General features: G+C 38.8%; 1 protein-coding gene across 7 annotated transcripts in view; it reads left to right on the top strand.

The window, feature by feature from the left end:
- Positions 1–10,000, top strand: part of LOC106871450 (CDC42 small effector protein 2) — a 168,227-nt gene that overhangs the window by 127,417 nt on the left and 30,810 nt on the right. The window contains exon 1 of one of the 7 annotated variants that reach the window (XM_014917921.3): positions 1,886–2,250. The exons of the other annotated variants lie outside the window; for them this stretch is intronic. The gene's annotated coding sequence lies outside the window, so the exon portion shown is untranslated. Of the gene's footprint in view, positions 1–1,885; positions 2,251–10,000 lie in introns of those variants that run through there. 7 annotated transcript variants of the gene reach the window in all.

Genomic DNA, 10,000 nt, shown 5'->3' with positions numbered 1-10,000 from the left:
ATCCGTTGCTCTACTCATTGTGACGTATAACTGACCATGTGTAAAGATCGGAGTGGGTGAAAATATACACCTACACGATTTAAAGTCTGGGCCTTGTGCCTTGTTTGCTGGGAACGTGCGAACAGAATCTTTAGGAATCTGCCCATCTATGATGGGAAATAAAGGGATAGTATCACAAATCTAAACCCTCTAAATTCACAAACTATACGGGGGAGGAATCCAGAGTTAATCCTTGTCGCTGGAATTTTAATAAAAGAAAAAACATCAAAGGCGGTTTATTAATACAAAACTTGATATCCACTAAATAATCATACTTTTTCACATTTTTCCCTGATTACCTCTTTTGTAATCCTGAAAAACATCATGGCTATTGGTGCTGCCATTTGACCGTGAAAAGGGAACAGACAGACAGACAGACAGACGGACATAATGGCCATTATAGTAGGAAGTTGACTTACTTCCCTTTGCTTCTTTTATTAGTTCTCTCCCCCTTAATTTTTATTTACTTTTTTTATGCCTGTAAACTGAACAATTACCCTCAGTATCTACCAAATAATCATACTTCTTCACATTTTTGCCGCTAAAAACCTTACTGATTCCCTCCTACATAATCCTGAAAAAACATTGTGATCATTGGTCTAGCCATTTGATCATGAAGAGGGTACAGACACACAGACAGACAGATGGACATAACGCCCACTATAGTAAGATGCAGCCAGGTGATGTTGTGGTCTTCTCGCTGTGCCCTCCGTTTCTGTATGTCTAGATTCTCGTATTGGCTACAAACAAAGGTGGAAAACATGTCCTTTGTCTGAACGTAGCATCAAGTGTTCCTCTGAACTTACCACTGGAAGCAAGAAGACCACTGAGTGAAAGCCTCTCCAATTGTGACCATCCCGTCTTTTCAGTTGGCTTACTTGACAAATGCCAAGCAGTGAATGGCACACGCAAATGACATAACCATGTTCTGAGTCAGTGGGTTTTAAACCAGGGTAGTGCCACTTAACTTGGTGGCACTGTGGGCTCACATGGAAGCAGAATGGGGTCGCTTTGGATGTTAAGCAGATTGTTCTTGGAAATAGAATATTTACCAAGTAATAAGCTTGCTTCTCAACGACATAGTTCTAGGTTCAATCCCACTATGTTGTACCTTGGGCAAGTGTCTTCTGCTGTAGCCTCGTTTCCAACCAAAGCCTTGTCAGTGGATATGGTAGACGGAAACTGGAAGAAGCCTGTCGTGTATATATATATATATATATATATATATATGCGTTTGTCCTCCACCACCCTTGACAACTAGTGTTTGAGTTTACTTCTCTGTAACTTAGCAGTTTGGCAAAGGAGGCCGATAGAATAAGTACCAAGTTTATGAAAAAAAAGTATTGGGGTCGATTCATTTGTCTAAGAATTCTTCAAGCTAGTGCCCCAGCATGGCCACAGTTTAACGACTGAAATAAGTACAAGATGAAAGAAACAAAAAAAGTAAATAAATAAAAAAAAGACTATATTATTCAACGAATGGAAAATATTTAATTAAATTTAATTGCATTTTCTTTAACTTTTATCTTTTTTTATTTTCATTTTATTTTTTCTTTTACATATTTTGTATCTTTGCTTTTCTGTTTTTTTTGTCTTGGTTTGCATTTTTGTTCTGTTCAAATTCTCACTCCACTCCCTTTCGATCCACCCCCATCCCATCGCACGCGAACACACACACACACACACACACACACGTACATGTTCTAATTATACTCTTCCCGCTCCTCATCTCATCATCTCCTGCTTCCACACTTGTTCACTCATCCTACTTCCTCTGTTGCTTAATTCTTAGGATACTACTACCACTATTAGCAAACTCTCTCTTTCTCTCTCTCTCTCCCCCCTCACACATGCATACACACATCTAGAACTGCACACACTGACACACTCAAAACCAACTTCACACACGCACACACGCACACAGCCAAGTGCACACTCTCTCGCATACACAACCAAAGTATTGTCAAGCTGCCAGCGAACTTATAAGTTCTGTGACACAAGTGTTTATAGTATACAGGCACACGCATCGTACAGGCATCTATATATGCATGTTTGCGTGCGTGCGTGCGTGCGTGCGTGCGTGCGTGTGTTTATGTATATATCTATGACAAACAGTGAGGAGTCTTAACACGCTTTTAAAAAGTTATTCTAAAATGTTCACCTTGGATATGTTCTGTCTACTTCAGGATTAATAATGCCTGCGTTTATGAGGTAAGAATACAGATGGGGGCACAGACATTTTTAAATACTTCTTTGATGTAACACTTAAAAAAAAAGATTCACACTATATTCCTTAGTCATTGATGCTGTACATCTCTTACAGTCAAAATAATACTTCATAGGTCAGTGGTTCTCAACTGCTTTTTTTTTTTTTTTTAAATCTAGGGATCCCTTTTATTACTGTTTTATTCCAGTGGACCCCACCCCACAGCCATTCCATGTTCATAAACTAGTTTTATAAATACTTCTTTCAAATTTCCTATTTTGCTTTTCATGTATTGTGTAGGTTGAACTCTGTTAAACGTGGTTCTCAACCACTTTTTCTTTTTTGTGATCTCTGGTGCCCTTTGATTACTGTTTTATTGATGGACCCTATCCCAGAGCCATTCCATGTTCATAAACTAGTTTTATAGAAACATCTTTCGAAATTCCTATTTTGCTTTTCACACATTCACTTATGTAGGTTGAACTATGGTAAAACGTGGTTCTCAACCGTTTTCTATCTATGAACTCTCTTTGAATACCATTTTATTCCGATGGACCCCCAGAGCCATTCCATGTTCATAAATTAGTTTTATAGAAACTTCTTTCAAAATTCCCATTTTGCTTTTCATGTATTATCTTGTGTAGGTTAAACTATGTAAAATATCAGAGAATAAAACCTGGCTGTTTCCTGCAATACATACCAATTACATACATCTAAAACTAAATCTTTTCAGGGGTCCTTAAAATATTATTGTGGCTTCCCAATTTACTATATTGCTTGCATGGACTCCCTTTGATTACTATTTTATTCCAATGGACCCCCATAGCCATTCCATGTTCATAAATTAGTTTTATAGCTACCTCTTTCAAAATGCTTATTTTACTTTTCACATGTTTACTTGTGTAGGTCGAACATTAGAGAAAGAAAAAGGAATTCAGCCATTTCCTGCAATGAATACATCTAAAGCAAAACTTTTTCCATGGTCCCTTAATATACTACATTGGGCACCCAATTTACTATTTTGCTTGCATGGACCCCCAGGGGTCATTTGGACCCCCAGTTGAGAACCACTGCCCTAGATTATAGATGTCATGTGTACCAGTTCACCAAGCTGTATTCCTAAATGCTATGTGTGTCAGTTGAGTTTATACTTATGTTAAGATGCTTTGTGTATCAAGTTAATTGATGCTATATATATATTACTTGCTAAAGCAATATACACACACACACACATATATATATATATATATATATTACTTACTTGCTAAAGCACTTCACTTGTAATGGAGTGAGTTCAGCGACCACTTTTCTACTCTGATCTTGACTCTGGGCTGTCTTTTCTGCTTCTCTCCTTTTGGATCCTTTCTCATTTCGGCCTCAGTACCCTGTCCCTAGTTATATTCCGCTGAGGTTGACTTTGTCTTTCAGCCTTTCAGGGTCGATAAATTAAGTACCAGTTGCGTACTGGCATCGATCTAATCGACTGCCCCCCCCCCCCCCAAATTTCGGGCCTTGTCCTCAGTTATGGTTTTGGATTTTGCTGCATTAAAAGAAGGCCTATCAGGGTTAATTTAATTGAATGAAACTCTTGAAGATGGTAGCATAGCATTGCAATTGAAAACTGAATACAAGAGTATAAAAGCAAGAAAAATAAAGTAGAAGAACAAATGTGGTGAATAACCAGGATGTATGGTAGAGTCATATGGTGTGGTGAATGTAGAGGGCAACATGTGGGGTATTACTGAAGCCTTTTGCTCTTCATGTAGTGTAGGACATTCAATGACTTTTCCATACTGTTCTCAAACCTGGGCTGTCTTTTTCCGCATCTCTCCCGTTGGATCCCTGCTTCTTCAGTCCTGCTGTGGTATCTGACTTCCAGCTGTCCTTTTGGATTTTGCTGCACTGAAGGAAGGCCTATCAGGGTTAATTTAATTGGATGAAACCCTTAAAGGTGGGGCTGCAGCATGGAAATAAAAAGAGAATAAACGAGTATAAAAGCAAGAAAAATAAACTAGAACAAATGTGGTGAATAACCAGGATGTATGGCAGAGGCACATGGTGCAGGGAATGGAGAAGGCAACATGTAATGTATTACAGAAGCAATTTGCTCCCCATGGAGTATAATGCATTTACTACATTTCTCTCCTGTTCTCAACACCAGGCTGTTTTTTTTCTGCTTCTCTCCAGTTAGATCTTTGCTTTTTCAGCTCTGCTTCAGTATCCTGCTTCCAGCTATCCTTTTGGATTTTGTTGCCCTGAAAGAAGGCCTATGCAGGTTAATTTAATTGATCGAAACCCTTGAAAGTGGTGTCATGGTATAGCAATTGAAAACTGAATGAAAGAATTTAAAGTGAGAAAAAATTCTAGAGGAACGGATATGGTGGATGTCAGGATATTTGGCAGAGTGACATAGTGCAGTGAAGGTAGCAGGCAGCATGTCATGTATTACTTACATAAGCCATCCTCTCCCTGTGGAGCATAGACCACCAACTACTTTTCTCCACCATTCAGGTGTGTCAAAGTAATTGCAGAGCAACGCGAGATGAAGTGTTTTGCTCAAGAATGCAATGCACCAGTCAGTCTAGGATCTGAAACCATGATCTTGCAACTGTGAGTGCAACATTCTATCAGTCACTTTTGCTGAACTGTTAAGTTACAGAGACATAAATACACCAACACCAGTTGTCAAGCGGTGGTGGTGGAGGACAAATACAGACACAAAGAGACTTAGCAGTTTGGCAAAAAAGACTGTCATAATAAGAACCAAGCTTTAAAAATTAGTACTGGGGTCGATTTGTTCGGTTAAAATTCTTTTAGGCAGTGCTCCAACATGGCCACGGTCTAATGGCTGAAATAAGTAAACGATAAAGGATATGAGGGGGCTGACAACGATGATGATGATGATGGTGGTGATGATGATATGAAGGTGATGATGTAATAAAGTTGATGTGGGGGCAGCAATCAAGAATGTGAGATGTGGCAAGAGAAAACAAAAAAAAAAAACTAAAAAAAGTAACTCTAAAAAGCAAAAGCAAAACAAAACAACCCCTCCTCACCAAAAAAAAAAAAAATAAAATATGGAAGGAAAAAGAAAAGCAACAAACAAAATGGTGATGGCTTTTGAAATGAAATGTTATTGAAAGATGCTTCACATTCCTCACCACAGAACCTGGAACTAATGAAGTGATATGGCTGGGAAATAAGAGCCTGATTCCTCTGTCTGTCTGTCTGTCCACCTCTCACCTCTCGTCAGTCGGCAACTTTACACCTGGTGGGTAGCTAAATCACCAGGGCTTGTCTCTCATCTGTCATCAGTCTGTAGATGTTTGGTGTATCATCGTCATCGGCATAATCATCATTGTTGTCATAATCATCATCATCGCTGTCATAATCACCATCATCACAATCATCATTGTTGTTGCTTTCGTTGTTGTCATTGTTGTCAAGATCATCATTATCACTGTCATCATAATCATCTTCATCATCATCATAGCTATCATTATTGTTTATCATCCTCATCATCACCATTGCCATTATCATCATCATCGTCTTTATTGTAGCTGTTGTCATCATCATCATCGTCCCCTTTTCCATGCTTGCACAGGTCAGCCGGAATTGGAATTTGTTGAGACAAATTTTCTACAGCTGGATGCCCTTCTTGTTGCTAATCCTCGCTTGTTTCCAAGCAAGCCAATATTTCTTGGTGGCCAGACATGTTTCCATGGAAGATTGGAAACAAATAACACTTGTTGACAATTATCATGAGATGTCAAGACAAGGAAGTACACACACAGATATACACACACATGTATATACATATCTATAAACTCATACACACACACACACACACACACACACCTATATATAATGTATGTATCTTTGTATTTGTCTCTCCACTGCTTGTTGGTTTGACAGATATTTGTCATTGTCTTGTTTGTTGTTAACACAACGTTTCGGCTGATATACCCTCCAGTTTTCATCAGGTGTCTTGGGGAAATTTCGAACCTGGGTTCTCATTCCTAAGGTATTTTTTGATGTTGTTATTATTATTATTATTAAGGGCATCCAGCTGTAGAAACTCTGCCAAATTTAGATTTGGAGCCTGGTGTTGCCATCCGGTTTCACCAGTCCTCAGTCAATTCGTCCAACCCATGCTAGCATGGGTTATATTGTCTGCAATCGAACTCAGAATAGCCCGTGCTCTTAACCACTATGCCATATGCTCGTGGGCGTAGTGGTAAGAGTGTGGGCTACTAACCCCAAGATTCTGAGTTCAATTCCAGGCAGTGACCTGAATGATAATAATAATAATAGTAACATCGGAAAATACCTTACGAATGAGAAACCGGGTTTGAAATTTTCCCAAGACACCTGATGAAGGCTGGAGGGTATATCAGCCAAAATGTTGTGTTAACAACAAAGAAGATGAGGACAAATATCCGTCGAATGTAAATAATGTAAATAATTCCTCATCTCTTAAATATAGAACTGTATTGTTGGTTTGTTTCCATCCTTGTAACTTAGTGATTTAACAGAAGAGAATAATAGAAAAGGTGCCAGCACCAAACTTAAAAATATGCAAGGGGGTCATGCAGAGGTAGCAAAAGTAGTGGAGCTACTCATATCAGAGAGAGAGAGAGAGAGAGAGAGAGAGAGAGAGAGAGAGAGAGAGAGAGAGAGAGACACTGTCCAGTTATAGTGAATTAATCAAAATACATAGGCAACAGTCTAATGGCTAGAAAAATGTAAGTCTGGAAAGATTTAACGATGGAATTTTGCAAATTGTAAAATTAGCAAATCTGTCAGAGGGATGGACTTGGTGGCTTTTCCCTCCTCTTCTCATAATGCATTCTTCTCTAATTTCAACAATAACCCGTTTGTTATGAATCCGACTGAAGCCACACCTGGTTCTGTGATATACGCTCCCTATTTTGAAATGGACCTCAAGTGAAAACCTTCCATCAGAATTCTATGTTAATTTATGTTCCAGATATTAACTTAATAATGACGTAATTATTTTGACAAAATTATTTTTAACTTAGAAAATTAAATGAAAACAAATTACTGTGTTTAATTGGAGGAGTGCTAAGCAATGTTGAATGAAGTATGGTTAAATAAAATTCTGCTATATATGTAAACCAATAGACCATTAGTTCAAATCTCACTAGAGACAGCCAGGCAGGCACTAAGGTGGTTGTGGCCAACTTGGCTTTCATAAATTTATATCACACAGGTAAGTAATTGAATACCTGGGAGTAATCTACAGGTGAAACGTGCCAGTTATGATTGTCTTTACTGCTGCTCGTGTGCACTGCTTTACTTCCTTCAGTCTCGGTGCTTTAGGAAGGCCTGTAAAGGCCACAGCTACTAGTCCCAGTGACATAGGGATTATGAAGGTCATGACCACTAGACCCAACAGGGTTAGATTAAGACCTATAGCGGCCCAAAGCACTTAAAAGATTTTGGTGCCCCCCATTAATAATGTAATTCAAAATATAAATGATAATAAACCATAAATTAAATTTTATTATTCAAAATGAAACAAAACAAACAGCAACTTTCAAAATAATGTTTTTTTTTTTTTTTGTATAATTCCACTTTATCTATATTTGAAAAGTTTTCACCTACCGATCTTTTATCAAATCCTCACAATGACACCATGAACACTTCGAATATTACTTTAGCAAGTTTAAAGTGATTTATTTTGTGCCGTAAACCATTTACCATTTCTGTGGTGTCCCCACCCCTTCCCTCGATGTTCAAAGCACGTGTTTATTTTGCTTGATAGGTTAATCCAGTGCTGTCCCCCCCCCCCCCCACACCAGTCACATCGGACTTGCGAAGTCATGACGACATCCTCTCATCACGCAGGAATTGTGAAGATGTTGGCTGCTGCCTCTAGTCAAACAGGGCCTATGGAAGTTTTGGCCACAACCGTTTTCTATAGACTAATCTATTAAAAACAAAAAGAAATTAACAAAAATTGAGACGGTATTTTGCGAATATGATCAAAACCTGCATGTATGGAGACCTATACAATGAAATAATAACGACGAAAAACTATGGAAGACTCTACAAAGTTATTTTAATGATTATGGCGGTGGGGAATTGCTATTAAGATGTTAAATTTTTTGTCTTTATGGTAGAGCCAGAAACTGATAACATTTGTTACCGTGGAGACTGACTGATACCACAGCGATTGATAAATAGCTCTAATAAAACCCCTTTTCTCTTTTCTTTCCCCATTCCCTTTACTTGTCATGGAGGAATACGGTGGTGGTGGTGGTGGTGGGGATGATAATGGAGTTGAGGATGATGATTCTGATGATGATAGTGTCGGTGATGGAGACGGGCTTTTGTTACGAAGCTGACGTTAATAATGTCTATAACAGCGATGATAGTGATGACATTGACTGTCGTTTGGCTGCCAGGTCAGTTCTGGTTCAAGCAAGCCTATGATTACTACAATCAAAGGCATTCCGCTTTCTTCAAATATCAAGAATTACATTCCCAAGATGACACAGCAGAAATTAAGTGAGTTTAACTGCTATTTCTAGCCGGCAGTGATTCCCTCGGCTCAGTTAAGCTTCTATTTCTAGCACTGGTTTCGCGCAATATAATGTGATACATCACTATGCATGTGTGTGTGTTCAATGTAATATAACTTACTGTATGCTATTATGTTTGCTAGTAACAGTATATTCCTACCGTAATTTATCACCAGAACTGCTGACTACCGGCAGCCGTTCTGACTGAGAACATCTACCCTGGGTATATCTCCATCCTCCCCTCTCTCTCTCTCGTCTACCCTTACCCCAGATAGCTATGTAAAAACACTGTTTACTAACAGCGCATTTCTCAAATAGTCGCCCTGTTTATTGTAAAACTAAACTGCTCTATTCAAATTTTCTTCTTTCTCTTTTACGTAAGACCCGTGTTTTTTTTTTCTTCTTCTTCTTCTTACTCATGCTTTTGTGTTGTTTCCTCAAGACAGGAGAATTACTCTTTGAATTAAAACTGATTTTAGATGGAAGCAAGGACGATTTAATTTTTTTTTACCTTTCTTTGTTCATTCTTTTCTTTTTCGTCCTGGGTCAGACGGTATCTGACGATGTTTGTTTTTATCCTTCTCTCACCTCTCATCTTTCACTTATTTCGCTCATTGGACTACAGCCATGCTGGGATAGGGTAGGTATGGGGGTGGGTGGAGGCAAGTCCCCCCCCCCCTTCCTTGAAATGCTTAGTCAGACGAATCGATTCCACCACCCCCACCCTTCTCGCCAATACATCATTTTAAAGATTTGGTATTTATTCCATCGGTCGGTTTCTCATCGCCGGTTATCAAGTGGGAGGTGGGGGGAGGGCCGTCGGAGGCAAAGCCTCTCTGTTCATGGCACCATGTTACACTAGCCATACATCACATGTAGCTCTCTCTAAATGGCTACTTGTCCATATTGCACTACCATACATCACATGCAGTCCTCTACTGACAACACACACACACACCCATTTGCCATGCTGAAACAACCAAAAGAACAAAAGTTCAAAACGCTTGTATATGTATACATCATTTTGTGTATCTGTGTGTGTGTGTGTGTGTGTGTGTATATATATATATATGTATATATATCTTTTGCTCTTTTACTTGTTTCAGTAATTTGACGGCGGCCATGCTGGAGCACCACCTTTAGTCGAGTAAATCAATCCCAGGACTTGTACTTTGTAAGCCTAGTACTTATTCTATCGGTCTCTTTT

Source organism: Octopus bimaculoides, chromosome 23 (genome assembly GCF_046866305.1).
Source record: "Octopus bimaculoides isolate indiv1 chromosome 23, ASM4686630v1, whole genome shotgun sequence".
Classification (NCBI taxonomy): domain Eukaryota; kingdom Metazoa; phylum Mollusca; class Cephalopoda; order Octopoda; family Octopodidae; genus Octopus; species Octopus bimaculoides.
Note: the sequence above shows the minus strand (reverse complement) of the source record. Positions and strands in the feature narration are given on the sequence as shown.